At 40.0% G+C, this 16,209-nt stretch overlaps 1 non-coding gene and 1 pseudogene across 1 annotated transcript; both read left to right on the plus strand.

Annotated features, from left to right (window-relative positions):
• Positions 1 to 781: 781 nt before the first annotated feature.
• On the plus strand, positions 782 to 1,372 carry LOC100684550 (annotated as a pseudogene).
• A 2,849-nt stretch (positions 1,373 to 4,221) lies between these two features.
• Positions 4,222 to 4,324, plus strand: LOC119873814. The gene has a single exon (XR_005366315.1). It is a non-coding gene; the product is annotated as a U6 spliceosomal RNA (small nuclear RNA).
• Positions 4,325 to 16,209: the final 11,885 nt, after the last annotated feature.

The following is a 16,209-nucleotide window of genomic DNA, read 5'->3' on the forward strand; positions in this document are numbered from 1 at the left end:
TCAGGTGCAGAGTCTCTATATCAAATAATATACAGTCCCTGACCTGAAGAATTCAGTCTGGGGCATCTTTACAAACGTGAGATGTAGAACTTTGCCCTTGTATCTAAACTATGCAGATCCATTAAACACATCCTCGGGGGGTTGGGGGGGAAGAAGAAATATACAAGGAAAGCCAACAGATGACAGAGCGGCAAATATCTGTAGATGTGTCATCACGTCTAAAGCCTGATTGTGCTCCTGATGGTGTAATCAGGAAAAAAGTATCCTAAAATAAGCTACCTTAGAAAAGAAGATGAAGAGGGTGGTCTCTCATTGTCCATTAGCATGACAAGCTCAAATTGCCCTGTGTGTGTATGTTGTGTGCGTGTGTGCGTGTGAGCGTGTGTGAGCATGTGAGGATTTGGGTACATGTGTGTCTGCTAGAAAAGTTCCCCTCCCGGAAGTCATGCCGGCCCTTCATCGTATCTTCAGAACCTGGCGGGGCATATGGGAGATAAGGGGATGATGATGATGAATGCATGACTCTCAGCTCGTTAAAAATTAGCTTAAATTGATCTCCAGCTTCCTGGACTTCAGATTGGCTCAAATCAAGACCATGAGGAAAAAGTGTTACATGTGACTGGAGGTAGATGGTCGTTAAATGACTATTAATTAGTCATTGGGCGAGTCCCTGGTGCTAAGTAGGTCACCGCTCCAAGCCTGTTATGGGTCTAGTTCCCACACAAAATCTTTTTCAAGACCACACACTCTAGTTGTCTTAAAAATGTAGGCAGAGAGCAACATGCCTAAATTTTATTGTGACGACTGCGACACATACCTCACCCCTAACTCTCCATCTGTGAGAAAGACACTGCAGTGGTAGAAAAGACACAAAGAGAATGTGAAAGACTACTATCAGAAATGGATGGAAGAGCAGGCTCAGAGCCCGATCGACAAAACAATCACAGCATTTCAACAGGGAAAGGTACCTCTTACTCCATTCTCTGCTCCCCTTCTTGCAGGGGCAATGACCCCACCTCCCTCCAGTCTCCTGGGTCCTCCTCGCCCTGGTATTATGCCAGCCCCCCCCCCCATACGGGAGGCTCAATGATGAGCCCTCCACCTCCTGAGATGATGCCAGTGGGACATCCTCCTGAAATGAGGCCACCTATGGGAGGCCACATGCCAATGATGCCTGGGCCCCCAATGATGAGACCTCCTGCCCGTCCCATAATGGTGCCCACTCAGCCAGGAATGACTCGACCAGACAGATAAGCAGAGACAGGAACCTCTTTATATTCATTTTATATTACTTGTTCTACTTCACCAGGAGATCATGGCGCTGTGACTCTGGGTGTTTTCTAACAGCATGACAAGGAAGACTTGCTTCCCCTTCCTATCAAAGAAAGAATAGTTTTTGCAGGGGAGTAATGGGACCAAAAAAAAAAAAAAAAGGCAATTTTCATTTGTATTGTAAAATGTGAAAATAAAATTGTCAACTGTTTTAGTTAAAAAAAAATGTAAGCAACTGGCTGTGAAAAGGACTGGGTAAGAGAAAATGGGTGGCTGAGCTCAAAATCTGTCCTTCTGCAGAAAAAACTCACAGCAGGTTCCTAGTGATGGTGAGCTTGGGGCAAAGCACTTCCTTAACCAGTTCCTATTCAACCTGTTACTACACCCAAAATGCAGCAAGCAGAAGTAGAAGATACCTCAACTGGGATGCAGTGCCCTCATTTCAGACTTTTGAGCAAGTCCTAAGAGCGTTAATGCTCAAGCACTCTGCTAACTGGTGGATAACTAAGCTATGACCTCTTGTGCTGAAGGAGTTCACAGAATTGGTGCTTCTACCTCCTCAAAATTTTTAGAATTTCTGTATCATTATTTAGCTGAATATCCTTCCCATTGGGTAACAAACGATGAACGTGGCACTCACCAGGCCCCAAACGGGTCCACTCTCGTCTGTGAAAAACCCAAAGAGCTACATGATGACTACGAAGGTAGATTTTCTCCCTAGAGTGCAAACAAACAAACAAAAAATTCTATTTGTCATTGAAATGACAGAGAAGATACATTTTAAATAAGGTAGTAAATACCAAATAATTTATATCTAGCTTTCCGATATTTGAAGAAAAAAGGTACACTCTCGGATGTAATTCCTCCATCTGCCACAAACTTCACATGTCCTTCTCATAGGTAACTTATAGGTCCTTCTCATAGGTAACTTCTCATAGGTAACTTATCACATGTCCTTCTCATAGGTAACTTCTCATAGGTAACTTATCCACGTGGCAGGAGAACCACGTGGTCAAGAGCTAGAATGTCTATATAATGGATTGTCCAAGCCAGAGCACTTCTGAGAGTGAATAAAGTCACAATAATTACATCGGGACAACAGAAGTAACCCGGGACCATCCCAGGCAAACTGAGACATACTGTCACCCTATTAAAAGCTTGTACTCTGATGTCAGAATTTGATGGTGGGCAGCGAGGAACGAGCGAAGGCTTTGGAAAGGACCATAAGCTTAACACCCAAGGGGGGTGTTAAGAATGGGCCCCAAAGAGATTGGGAATAGGACAGCCCAAGAAAACGTTCTTATGGCACTCGGAAAGAAATAACCAGAGGCCAAACTAGGGTGGTGGCAATAAAAAGGGAAGACCTGTATGAGAAACCAGGCCACTAACGAAGTCAGACAGGTTGTAATACCAGCCCAAGTATTCGAAAATACTAAAGACATCCCAAGGGACTTGACAGGTAAACGTCAGGCATAGGAGAGCACTTGATAATAGGAAACCCCAACAGAGCTCTGATTTAAGGGCAAAAGCTATTTGCTTCCTATCTGTTCTCATACTTACCGCTCGTGTCAGTGCCAGGCTCCCAGGGGCGCGCTTCATTCCAAGGAGAGCGGGAGCCCTCCCCAGACCACTTGCCACTGAGCAGGGCATAGAGGTAGGCCAAGAGTTTCCTTCCCTGGTAGGGTAATAAAATGCCACCAACAATTGCTCCAGACACCACTTGGTGGCACCAGTACCCTGAAATGATTGAAACGCAACCTGCTATTTTGATGTTAAACTGGAAACCTTGGACCCATGACAGGTCGTTAGCCAACCCTCATGTTCGATGTTTTCCATGATGATCTGACTTCTTCCAGAACTTTCACATCCTCCTTTATCTCAATCTATGGAAATCCTAAAAACTAGAATATTTATTTGAATGATCTCTTATTATTTCAAAAATTCCTTTATATGCATAAACATATAATTTGCATAAATGTGACCACCTCTTTCATACCACACTTTTCTTATGTTAGCCTTTTCCTTCTTCGTTGCTTTTCCTCACCTACCACCACCATAATTCCTCCTGCCCCTTCTGAACAGCCCATCTGAACAACCCTGTTATGTATCCATCCACATTTGTTTCCATCACCATATAACCTCATACAAATGTGTGTATAGACAAAAGAGATACAGAGAGAGATAAATGTATACCTATAAAAGTTTTCTTGATCAAGGGTTTAGAAAATGGACTCATAAACTATACTCCTCTACGCATCTGGCTATTCTCCCTCCACTTTATCTGTGGCAATCCCTCTAAGCAACCAGTATTGCTCCAATTCACTTTTTGCAGAGGTAGTTATGTAATATCCCATGGTATAGACATACATTAATTTATTCAACAACAGTTTCCTATTAAAGAGTATTCACTTGGTTTCAATTTTATGTTGTTGTTTCGCTACAACAAACAATGCTGCTGTAGAAACCCTGTGTTTATAACCCATGTAGTAGTGCTCCTGTCTCCATGAGTTAAATTTCCAACAGGGCAATGCTAGATTGAAGGGTAAGTATATACTTTCAATTTTAAGAAAAATGTTGCTAGATTTGCATCCCCAAAAAGCTCTTTAAAATCCCCATTTCCACCAGCAAAATAAGAATGACCGTACCCTTTTCCTCACGTCCGCTAGCAATGTGTATTGTTGCTTCTTTCTCCTATCAACTGGATGGATATAAAGTGACAACATTAATTAACTTTTGCTTTCCCAACTAGTTGTGATTTTGAGCATCTTTCCAGGTGTTTTAGCCATTTTGATCTGATTCTTCACAGCCTTTGCCCCAAGCAAAGATATTTTGAAGGGATTTTTGCTTAGTAAAGAAGCTAGAAAATATTGCTAAAATAATAGGGAAAAATAGGTTTTATCATGGTCACTATTATTTATATTTGATATCATACACTAAAAGCACTTGGGTGCTCTGTTCAGCAGCACATACTAGAATTAGAACAATACAGAGAAGATTAGCATGGCCTCCGCACAAGGATGATATGCAAATTTGTAAAGCATTTCATATTTTGAAAATACATCCATACATGCATACATAAAAGCACTGGGGTGCCAGAAAATAATCTTGTGAGTTCCATTCAATTCTGGAATGTCTACAGAAGATTCATTATTTTTTTCTTCATCAGGAACTCTCACTGTTAGTGCTCTGCTGCTCATTGGACACTGTATTGTTGTATATGTTTAAGTAGGACTTGGGATTAAATAGAACCAGTCCCATTTATTTGAGTGTCATTCAAAATACTTGTCTTTTTTTTTAAAGAACAAAAATCAGTAGGGAAAGAAATTGTATTTTTAAGCTTCTAAGAAGATTTTATAAACAACGGAGCCCAGAGAACAAAAAAAGTCATAAAATGGCTTGACAGTGTCCTTTTAAGTGAACATATGTGAGTTTATGCATCCATATGTGTTCACATATGTCCTACATATGCACAGCCAGCTGCTAACCAACTAGATTGTTCAATGTGTATGTTTACTGTAAAACAAGCCGAAAGTGTTTGGTCTCTTTGTTAGAGAAACAGCTCATAATTTCAAGTATACAAACGTCAGTTGTTTCTCATTTCTTTTTTTTTTTTTTCCAAGCCAAATGAGCTGTTGATGCCCAATTTGGCAGGATTCTAACTGAGGCTGACTCTTGGCCAGCTGCAGAAACTGGCCCTGAAAGTTCAGGAAAATTTTTACAAGAATAAGGAGCTTTTCCTAATGGCTTCCTAAACCAGAGGAAGTTGCCTTAGAACCTCAGCCAGTTTTTCCCACTCAATATCCCAAAGGGTAATCATTCACATTGTTGGGATACTAATGGATGGAGTTAGGATGTAAAATGAGGGTCCTCCCCCTCTTTGGTCAAATGCTCTTCCAAAACCCACTGTTAACAGAAAATATCCTGGAGAGGTAGAGATCATTTTTGTGATAACAACTTTATCTATGACTCCTCAGTATCTCATCGTTTATTCCAGCCTTTGGAAGTGCTCTGCAGCTTAAAATGGTGAATGAAGTTTGGACCAATTTCCAGTTGAAGATGGAGCCTTTGGATGGATTAGGCCCCTACTTCTGCAATCACAGCCTCGAACCCAATTATCACTATCAGTATTCTCTACTATTCACCTTAGTATTCTCGGGACAGCAGAAAGGAGAAACATGGAAGGAAGCAGGCTGTAGTGAAAAGAGCTCGTGCTCTGGAGTGGAAGGGTCTGTCCAGGCTCTGTCATTTCCTGGCTGTGTGGCCTTAGAAGCTTCACGCTTCCAAATCCAGTTTCCTTATCAGCTCTACGGGGATGATCATGCCAATTTCCTAAGTTTTTTGAATATGAAATGAAATGACCTATATAAAGGATGATGCCCAGTACTGGGGACACATTAAATGCTCAATGTGAATACCCTTCCTCTCCATTTCTACTTTCTTCTCTCTAGTCCCTGCAACAAGAGAGAGATGTGAGAACCGGGAGTATTTCTTGGTCAAAGAGATAATCCCCAAATCCCCAATCCCAATGATGGGGTGGGGCATGGGTAGAGGAGAGGCCGAATCCAACAGAAAAAAAAAATCATTTAAAATGTTCTCTTCTGGAAAAAATAAAATAAAATGTTCTCTTTTTATATCATTGAGACTAGACTGATAAATATGTGTGTATTCATAAGTGCATACCCATTTATTTGGCACCTACTGTATGCCTACACAAGCGCTCAACAGAAGTGTCCATCAATACTTCTTAAATAAGTAAATGAAGACCAAGCCCTAAAGCACCACTATAATTTCTTCATTGGTGCTCATTTCTTGGGATTTACTTGTTAGTAACAACTCTTTGCTTTCCAAAATGAATGTCACAGTAAGGAAGAAGTATGGGTATCTGTTGTCACTATCTTACCCAGACCATGAAAACAACCAGAAGTACCCCATCTACCTTTCAGTCTCCAAACCACAGGCTCTTTCTGCATCGAAGCACTTCTCATTCCTTCTTTTTCCCTTCCTCCATTCAACCTTCCTAAAGCTGTCCAATATTTGGCCACAACTGAAAAATAGAATTCCTATTGCTGCAGGTGTCCATGTGTTTGGGGCAAAATGAGCCACTGTTGACAATTGCAAAGAAAGAGAGAACAGCTGTTTGCATCTGGATATGGGGTAAGAAAGCGAGAACAGCTGGTGGCAGCTGCGGCAGACAAGAAAGTGAGCAAGTGCGCAGCTGCTGGTAATTCAGAATCTACTAGACTGCCCGGAATAATTGAAATTCAGAAGAAGCATGCAAGACTTGACTTAACTGCTTTACTGTATCCTGCTCTTTATTAGATCCGACTTGTCCTTCTTTAGAGACATTCCCATGAAAGCCACATGAGGACTCCCAGTAGGAACATCAGTCCCCTCCTGCCCATCCATGACCCTTTGGAAAATCAAACCAAGGAAAGTAAGATGGCACAGACATTCCCTCCAGTAAGCCCACGCTTATCTTTACAAGAAGACAAGACGCAATCTATGGTTGATGAGGGAAGAAATGTTATCAATGATGGATCCATCATAAGAATGGGCAAAAATAATTCATTCTATATTACAAGAGATTATGGTCATTTTGATTATGATCCCACACTTCAGAATTCAGTAGGCTAACATAAAAATGTAATAACTTAAGTGTAGTATAAGCCTAGAAAAATACATTTTAAAACCCTGTCAGTGGTTTCAAAGTCTCTTTTCTCATGTGTATACAATCCTGTGAATGTGTATACATAGAAGTAAGTCCCTCTATTTTCTTTTTTCTTTTTAATAAAAAGAAAATAAAGATATCTTTGTATCATGCATCTAGTGACAAAATGTTGTTTGTTTTTGTGCTTTCCACTGGTTCTTCCAGTCATATGGAATTCTAAGATAAACTGAGTTGGCCCGAAAGTATGTCATCTATTTCTCATCTTGTTCAATAAAGAAGAAAAGCATCTCATCACTCCAATTTATAGAATTTCAGCTCTTTGTTTCTAAGGTAAAGTTCAAGCAAAGAAGAAAAAAACTACTACAATGTTATATATTAGTAAATAATATACAACTAAATGCGCCTAAATAAAGGAATAATTAAACAAATCATACGGCAAGCTATCTGCATTTACAGAAATTATAATTTTGCAGATAGTGATAGGGAAAATGCTTGTGATGTAGCATACATGGGGAAGAGTCTGCTAAGATCATTCGCACATGAAAAGTTAATGCAAAATATACATCATGGTTAAAATTAAGGTAAAGAGATAGGAATAAGACAATGATATAAAAGGAATTTGTTAAAATAGAAGAAGCCAAAAGAGAATAACAGACAAGGCATTTTAAACTTTATTTCTTTTATTTTTTTCTTTTTGTTGATAAAGTATATTGGTATGAAAGATCTAAAGAATAATTAAACTATTATGAAAATTACTAATAAAATCACTAAAGTACAAGCTCCATAAGGACGGGGTCCTTCCCTGTTTTGGACCACCTTTATCTCCAATACCTGTCCCAGTGCCTAATTACCAATAAATATTTCTCAAATGAAGAAATAAATGAAACGAGTGAGTCATCTGCATTTTTAAATGACACTTGTAAAAGAAAGATGAAACCACTTGCACCAATGGCATATGTGTGACCAATAAAAGAGGACTGCTCTGCTCTAAAGATCAATTAGGAAGATCTCCAAAAACATGCACTCATAGCATTTTGAAATCAGCTCTCTCCTGCCTGGTGAGATATGTGGCCCAGCCAGACCTAATGAGCCCTCAGATTATGAATTGGAAGGGACAAAGAAGCAATCCAATCCAAATATGCTTCCAACTCCAAGATATGATTCTGTGACTGGGATTAGGAGAAAAGGGAGACAGAGCAGTTGCCAAAATACTAATGTCACAATCACTTGGCCCTTAATTACCAACCGGAGTGGCCCATGACAAGTTCCCAGATGTTCCGTGCTCCATGTGAGTAGCTCTCCTCAAAGCAAATTTGATTAACGTTCTATCTACAGTTCCCCTCTCAAATCCAGGCTCTGTTACCCAATCTGGCATGGAAAGAAGTGCTTGAGTTTTAAATGAGGTAGTGAGAGTATGAGATGCCATCTACTCTTGATTTTACTGTCCCATGCAACAGTAAGGTCCAGAGTCTGAAGAAATTTCACTATGTCAAAGGCTGCCTTTGAATCAGCCTTGTCTGCTAAACTCCTCCCTGGAGAAATTGTGAAATGCTCATCATTCCAATATGAACATCTTTATACAAAGTCTGTTTTCCAGGTATTTTGAACCTTCCCCAAGCCCTGCTTATATAAAGTGTGAATGTTCCAAGTTAACGTAAAGTACTCCTGTACTCTAAACATGGAGTAACTTAAGACCCTGACAAATTTGTATGTAATCCAAAATATGTTTGCAGATTTTTCCCTCTTGCCTATAAAATGGCATTAAAGGAAATGTCTCGCTCCATAAATATAACTGTCAAGTGTTTAAATGACTTACACTTCATCATCATCATCACCAAAATCATAAACTGCCTTTTCTTGTCCAGGACTGGGATTATAGTACATTCAGGATATTCAACAGATATTAGAATAACACACTGAGAAGATGCAGCCCCTAGGTTTTTATCAACCTGCCCTAAAGGGACTATAATATCTAGTTATTTCCAGATATAATTTCTGTATTAGAAGTATGATGACTAATTTTATGTGTCAACTTCTCTGGGCCATAGGATACCCAGATATTTGGTCAAATATTATTTGTTGTTTCGGGGGGGCGGGGTTTGGGATGAGATTAACATTTAAGTTGGTAGACGAATAAAGCAGATTGCTCTCCATAATGTGAGTGGGCCTCACCCAATCAGTTGACAGCCTGAATAGAACAAAATATCTGCCTCTCCACCAAGTAAGAAAGGATTCTTCCTGCCTGGAGGCCTTCACACGGGTTCCTTGGCTTTTTCCTGCCTTTGAATTTGAACTGAAACATTGGCTTTTCCTGAGTTTTGAGTTAACCAGTCTTCAGCCTGGAGCTATACCATCCATTTTCTCTCGTAGTCTCCACCCTCACCAGCTCACCCTACAGACCTTGAAACTTCCCAGCCTCCATAATCCCTGGAGCCAATTCCTTATGATAAATCTCTTCATATACACATCCTATTGGTTGTGCTCCTCTCAAGAACCCTGACTAAAAGGACACATAAGATTTAACATGTTATTCAACACATAAGATTCTCTTCACTAGTAGAGGACTCTGGAAAGATGGCTGAGTAGAAGGCCCCAGGGATCTCCCTCTCCACCCAGATAACAATGACATTGGTGGAATCTCTGTGATGTAACTATTTTGGAAGTCTGGAGTCTGTTTTCGAAGGCTTGCAATTTCTAAGGGAAGACTTGGATGGTAGATTGCAGTTAATTTTAGTAAATCTCAGTTCTTAGCAGAGTGGTAACTAACCTCCTTCACTCTCAGTCCTATGGCAGGCAGCTCTGCCCCATGTTTCTGGAGCAGTCTGCACATAGTTTGTGAGAGCCAGGCTAGGCAAAAAGGATGCTTTCTTCTAAACACTGGAAATCTGAGCTCTGGGGCAGCCTGGGTGGCTGAGCAGTTTAGCACCACCTTCAGCCCAGGGTGTGATCCTGGAGACCCAGGATTGAGGCCCTTGTTGGGCTCCCCACAGGGAGCCTGCTTCTCCCTCTGCATGTGTCTCTGCCTCTCTCTCTCGTGCTCTGTGTCTCTCATTAATAAATAAATAAAATTAAAAAAAAAATCTGAGCTCTGCTCATGGATTGCTGATTCTGATCACAGAGGTGCAAAGAGGTGGGCAGCCATCGTTGTTGCACCTCCCCCACATGGTTGCAAGCCCCTCCCCTGTCAGCTGAAGGGAATTTGGGGGGATTTAAAGAACCAAGCCTTCAATTTTCACTTTTTTTCCCTTTCAGAAACCAGACATTAAAGACTGAGGCATTCACAAACAACCGGATATTTAAAGAAAATTAGAAACTGACTGTATATGCTCAGGAAAAACCTCAGAAAAGACTTTAGAACACCTTAGGTTTACATCCTAGGCTGATGCTCCTCAGCATAGAGATACCCTACAACAATCAAAAACAAACACAGGAAGAAAAAAGCAAAGAGAATAACAAAAACCAGTAAACCCTGGGGAAAGGTGAGGCTCTGACTTCCAGAGTTACCATGTTATGTTCAATGTACAAGAAAAAAGAAAAGCACAAAGCATACAAAAAATAAGAGAGTGTGGCTCATTGAAAGGAAAAAGTAAATTAATAAATCAGCAGAAACTCTCCCTATAGACTCAATAGCAGATCTCCTAGACAAAGACTTTAAAGAATTAAAATAAGATGTGGAGAAAATCAAGAAAATGATATGTGAACAAAATGGAAACGTCAATTGACAGAAAATCTAAAAAGAAACAAAAAGGGGGCATGTGGGTGGCTCAGTCCATCAAGCATCTGCCTTTAGCTTAGGTCATGACCCCAGGGTCCCGGGATCCAGCCCGTCATAGGGCTCCCTGCTCAGCGAGGAGGCTGTTTCTGCCTCTCTCTCTTCTCCTTCCCTTGCTTGTGCTCTCTCACTCTCTCTCTCTCCTCTCTCCTTCTTGCTCTCAAATAAATAATTTAAAAATTTTTTAAAGAAACAAAAAAAAAAAATTCTAGAGCTGAAAAGTATAATAACTGAAGTGAAAGTCACTCGAGGGATTCCAAGGCAGATTTGAACAGGAAAGAGAAAGTCTCAGTGAGCCTGAAGATAGAACAATGAAAATTAACGAGTATGAGAAGCAGAAAGAAACAACACTGAAGGAAAGCAAATAGACCTTAAGGGACCTGTGGAACACCACAAAGCTAAACCAGTAGAACTAAGATGTGCAAAGAAAACATAGCATCTTTATTTTCTCATCCTTATAAATTCAGTCTCTTCCAGATTGTGTCTGGTAAATGCTCATCCTTAAAGCTTTCTCCTTTTCTCCTGCTCCTACAGAACATGTCATTTGTGGTACACAAGCACTGATGTGACGTCACTGTGGCAGGGGTGGGGGATGGAGCATCTCAGATCCCATTCACCAACTGAGTTCTTGCTGGCTCCTCCTGTGGGATTGCTGTCTGGGTCCTGAACTGATACACACTAAGGTGAAACAACCGGTTCGTCTCTAGGGCATTGTACGGGCATTCACTACCAAAGTCAGTAACAGTAACCAATTATCTGTGGCCTTGAACCCTTTCAGATCCCCCATTATGTTCTTTGTCCAGTCCCCAGGCTTCCATATGATCTGGTCCCGCCCCCTAACTTCTCTGACTTCTTTTCCATCATTCTTCCCCTTGCCTCCCCTTCCCCACCACATGGCACTTCTCTCTGTTCCTTGAACACACCTGGTGTGTTCCTATCTCAGGGTCTTTATACCACTAGGCCCTCTATCTGGGACCATGGTTTGCTCTAATGTCACTGTATTTGATACTTTGCTCTGATGTCACCTTCCATATAATATATCTCTTGAGCATCTTATTTAAAATGAACACCTCTTCTCAGTTCCCACAGTCCTTTGTTGCAATAGTCACCATCCAATATATCATATGATTTACTTACTTTTATTGTCTGCCTCCCTTCTTTAGGATATAGGCTCACTGTAGAGATTAGGGCTGGCAAATAGTGCAGAAACTCAGAATTAAAGTGGCCCTTGTTCCATGACCATGAGATTCAATAAAGTGCACCAATCCCTTAAGGAAGGCTGAGCAATGAATGGTGCAATAAACAGTAAGATTTGGGGTGGGAACTGAGTCAGTGACATGCTTCTCCCATCCATTCACTTTTCAGAGTTCTATATTTTCCTCACCTCAGGCTCTACTGGCTTTCGTTTTTAAACTCCAAAGGTACTAACAGATGACAAAAATGTCTTAATTTTTGTCAGAAATTTGTTGACGGCCTATTTAAAGTTTTATATTAGTGAAGGTAAACACTGGCTGCTGTAACTGAAACATTTTAACCAAAAAGAACCATATTCTTCACTGAGAGTATCAGTCCAATGTGTTATATGCAGCTGGTGGGTGGGTGTTCCCCACAGAGGGTTTTTAAGGACCCAGGCATCTCCTAGCTTATGGCCTCCCATGCCTTATCAATTGCTCAGCAACCAGGCAGGAGAGGGAACAGAGGGTGAAATAGATATCAGCTGGTCAACTACCTTGACCACACACATCACTGCATACCATTGGTCAGAATGAGATCATGGTATAAACGGATGCAAGGAACTATGGAAATTATAATCTTTGCTTGGGCAACTATTTCCTGTGCTGGTTCTATGCCATGGAAGGAAAAGCACAGCTCTTGCTGGACATTTAGCTGTTTCTACCACGCATGTCATATGAGGTGTAAGCGTTCTCACACACATTGTTTCATTAATTCTCTCAACATCTTTATCAGCTATTATTATCATTCCCAGTATACAGAGGAGGAGACATACCCAGAGATAAGGATTGATATCCCAAGGCTTTAGGATGTGACTTCATTCATGGAGATTTGCATTTTTAATAGTCTTTTTCTGAGATATAATTTACATACAACACCCTTTACTAATTTAAAATATACGCTTAAGTGATTTTCAGTATATTAACAGAGTTGTGCACCCAACACCATGGTCAATTTTGGAACATTTTTATCATCCCCAAAAGAAACATGTGCTCAGGGGCACCTGGATGGCACAGCTGGTTAATCATCCAACACTTGGTTTCTGCTCAGGTCATGATCTTGGGGTCATGATTTGGAGCCCTATGTCAGGCTCCATGCTCAGTGCAGAGCCTGCTTGAAACTTTCTCTCCCTCTGCCCCTCTTCTCTGCTCTCTCTGTCTCTCTCAAATAAATAAATCCTTTTGTTAAAAAAGTAAAAATAAAAAAAGAAACATGTGCTCATTATCATTTCCTTCTCATTTCCTCTTTAGCCCCTTCCTGCTCTAAGCAACTACTAACCTACTTCCTGTTTCTATATATTTGCCTTTTCTGGACATTTAATATAAATGAAATCATACAGTATTTGGCCTTTTGTGACTGGCTTCTTTCACTTAGCACAATATTTTCAAGCTTCACCCATATTGTAGCAGGTATCAGTATTTTATTTCATCTTATTGCCTAACAATATTCCTTTGTATGGATATACCACAAATTTGTTTATCCATTAATCAAGTGACAGACACTGGGATTGTTTCCATTTTTGCTTCTCATAAATAATGCTGCTATAGACATTTGTGAACCAGCCTGTATGTGAACAGATGTTTTTGTTTTTCTGGAGTATATACTTAGACATGAAATTGCTGGGTCATATGGTAACCTGTGTGTTATCGTTTTTGGAGGAACTACCAGGCTGTTTCCAAAATGGCTGGGCCATTTTACAATCTTCTTGTCAGTGTAGAGTTAGAGTGCTCTAATTTCTCCACATCCTTCCCAACACTTATTTTTCTTCTTTTTGTTTTTATAGTGGGGTTTATATTTGAAGGATGACTATTTCTGTCAACTTCAAAAATGATGATTTATGGCTCAATTCCCCCAGCAAGTAGTTAGGTAAGAACAGAGAAGCATAGGAAAAATTTTACAGGATCCATCTTCTGTACTTTTTTTATCAAGTACATGCTATACCTTCATCTGCCATCTAGATGCCCAGAAACCTGAGGTTGCATTGTGGGATCCCATGAATGCTTGCTCTCCTTGGGTTTACCCCCTGATCCAGACTTTTCCTAATCACTTCTTTCTTGACACTCACAATAAATAATTGGGTGCAGGGAATTTTGAGCCTTTTGTTTTAACCAATCTATTTAGATCCTGTTCACTTTCAGATCAGAGAATCTTTTGACTCTTGTGTTTAGGAGTGGAAACTGTACATCAAAATTATGCTTACATGGATGAATATTCTCTCATTAAGAAAACATTTTTAGGGCTAATTTCTATTAAGCTACTTTAATTCCTTGATAAATTTTTATTCCAGTTAAGACATTTCTAATTTTTCCCCTTTTCATTTTTAATTTACTGAAATTTTTTCATTGGAATCAATTATTTTCCACATAAGGTTTACATGAAAATGTTATCCAATGTGTGTTTTTTTCCCCTTGCTGTTCATATCAAATTTTTCTTGATTATAGTTTCTGCAATTGCATGTGTTCTTTTATGGTCATTATTTGTACCAAATCCAATTGTTTCAGGTCAAATTCTTCACACCCAAACTTAGTAAAAAAAAAAAAATTGGATTCTTACCTCAAGTTTTAGGCAATAATAAGTTTCAACATGTGCCAATTTAGCTGTTGGCAGTTTTATTTAGTGTTGATTACTTTTGCCAAGTCTAATTTTTCCCTATTCAATATTTACACATTTCAATGTGAGCATCAAAACATGATTTGTCATCAGATTTTCATCTATAACAAATTTTACCATGTGCAGTTTGAACCATTCTCTTTTGTGCTGATCATTCCTAACAGTAATACTTAGTATGAATTAGATAAAAGGTTGATAGTTTGGTTTGTTTGTTGTTGCTGTTTTTAGCCAATACATGAGAAAGCTGTATGAAAGTTTCCTCAGCTATGTCAAAGTTATTCTGCTGTCTGGAATTTGTCTGTATTGATAAGCTAATTCTTCAACATATTTCCAATCAATCTGTGTTTTCTGTACCAACCACTCCTACTGATGGCACAGCAAAGAGTAAATGATGGGATCAGAATATCCTTGGGGTTAAATGTTCTGGTGTCATGATATTCTAGGGGTTAAAATATCCAGTGTCACAAAATTAATCAGTTCAATATGCTCTGTATCTGATTCATCATTGGAATCAGCTAGGGAACTTCTTTAAACATATAGATTCCTACCCTATATATTCCCATCCCTGTCTGTCCCCAAAGCAAATTATTACTTCACAGATCTGGGATAGGCTCCAAGTATCTGCAATTTTTTTTTTAAAGTTCCTTTAGTGATTCTTATGTCTATCCACAGAAGTTTGGACATCTTCTGGGTTAAACCATATTCAGAAAAGGGCTATCTAGAGGGGTCATGCGTACGTCACAATACTTCCATAACTCAAACTTACCAAAAAAGAGAAACGGACGTGAAGGAGGAAAAGGAGACTGCTGGTGGCTAAGAAAGAATGGATGTGTTCACTAACCAGAAGGGCCTGGCAAAGATGATAAGAGATGAGCAGACAGTGGTTGTCAATTTGGAGGTCAAGAGAAGGAAGTGGAAGCAAAGCAGCACAGTACTGTAGGCACTATGGGGTCTTTCTTTTTTCACAGCCCTTGTTCTACTTTGACTGGTTGGAGGCAGACTTTTAAGGCTGGACAAGATGGTGCTTTGCTTGGCAACTAGATCATCAGAGCAACCTGATACAGAGGATACAAATCTCAGTCTACCACTCGAAATTGGGGGAAAAAGGGAAATTTATTTTTTGCAATTCAAATTATTTTCTATTTTAGAGATGCCCATTACCTATAGAAAGAAACATAAGTTCAGTCAGTTCAAAGTTTGCCCTAAAGCAGATCAGAAACAGAATGATGGAACCGTGGCTTTAGTGCCAAAGTGTTTTGAAGAGAAGCCAGTTATGTCACCTGCAGAGGCAAATGGACCCCCACCCAAGGTTTGATTTGGATGTTGATACTGATGCCATCACACATATACCAAACAGGTAGGAAAAGGCTTATCATTTACATCACTGAGACGCCTTGGAGAGAAGGGAAGGCCTCTCAAGCAAGTCTGAAATGAAAAAGCCAGGAAAGGAGGAGACTGTTGTAGGTTTTTAATTGTGTTGAGAGATTGAGGCTGAGGATGTGAATCCCCATGCAGCAGAAGCTTGTGGTTTTACTGGTGCCACAACACTGAGTGCCCAGACCTAGATGGGATCAGCTTGCCCAGATGTGGTACAGATGGGGAAGAGGGAGAGTTGAAACTTAACAGCTGTCAGCAGTCAAATATCAAAATATGG

The sequence above is a fragment of the Canis lupus genome, chromosome 10 (genome assembly GCF_011100685.1).
Source record: "Canis lupus familiaris isolate Mischka breed German Shepherd chromosome 10, alternate assembly UU_Cfam_GSD_1.0, whole genome shotgun sequence".
In the NCBI taxonomy this organism is placed as follows: domain Eukaryota; kingdom Metazoa; phylum Chordata; class Mammalia; order Carnivora; family Canidae; genus Canis; species Canis lupus.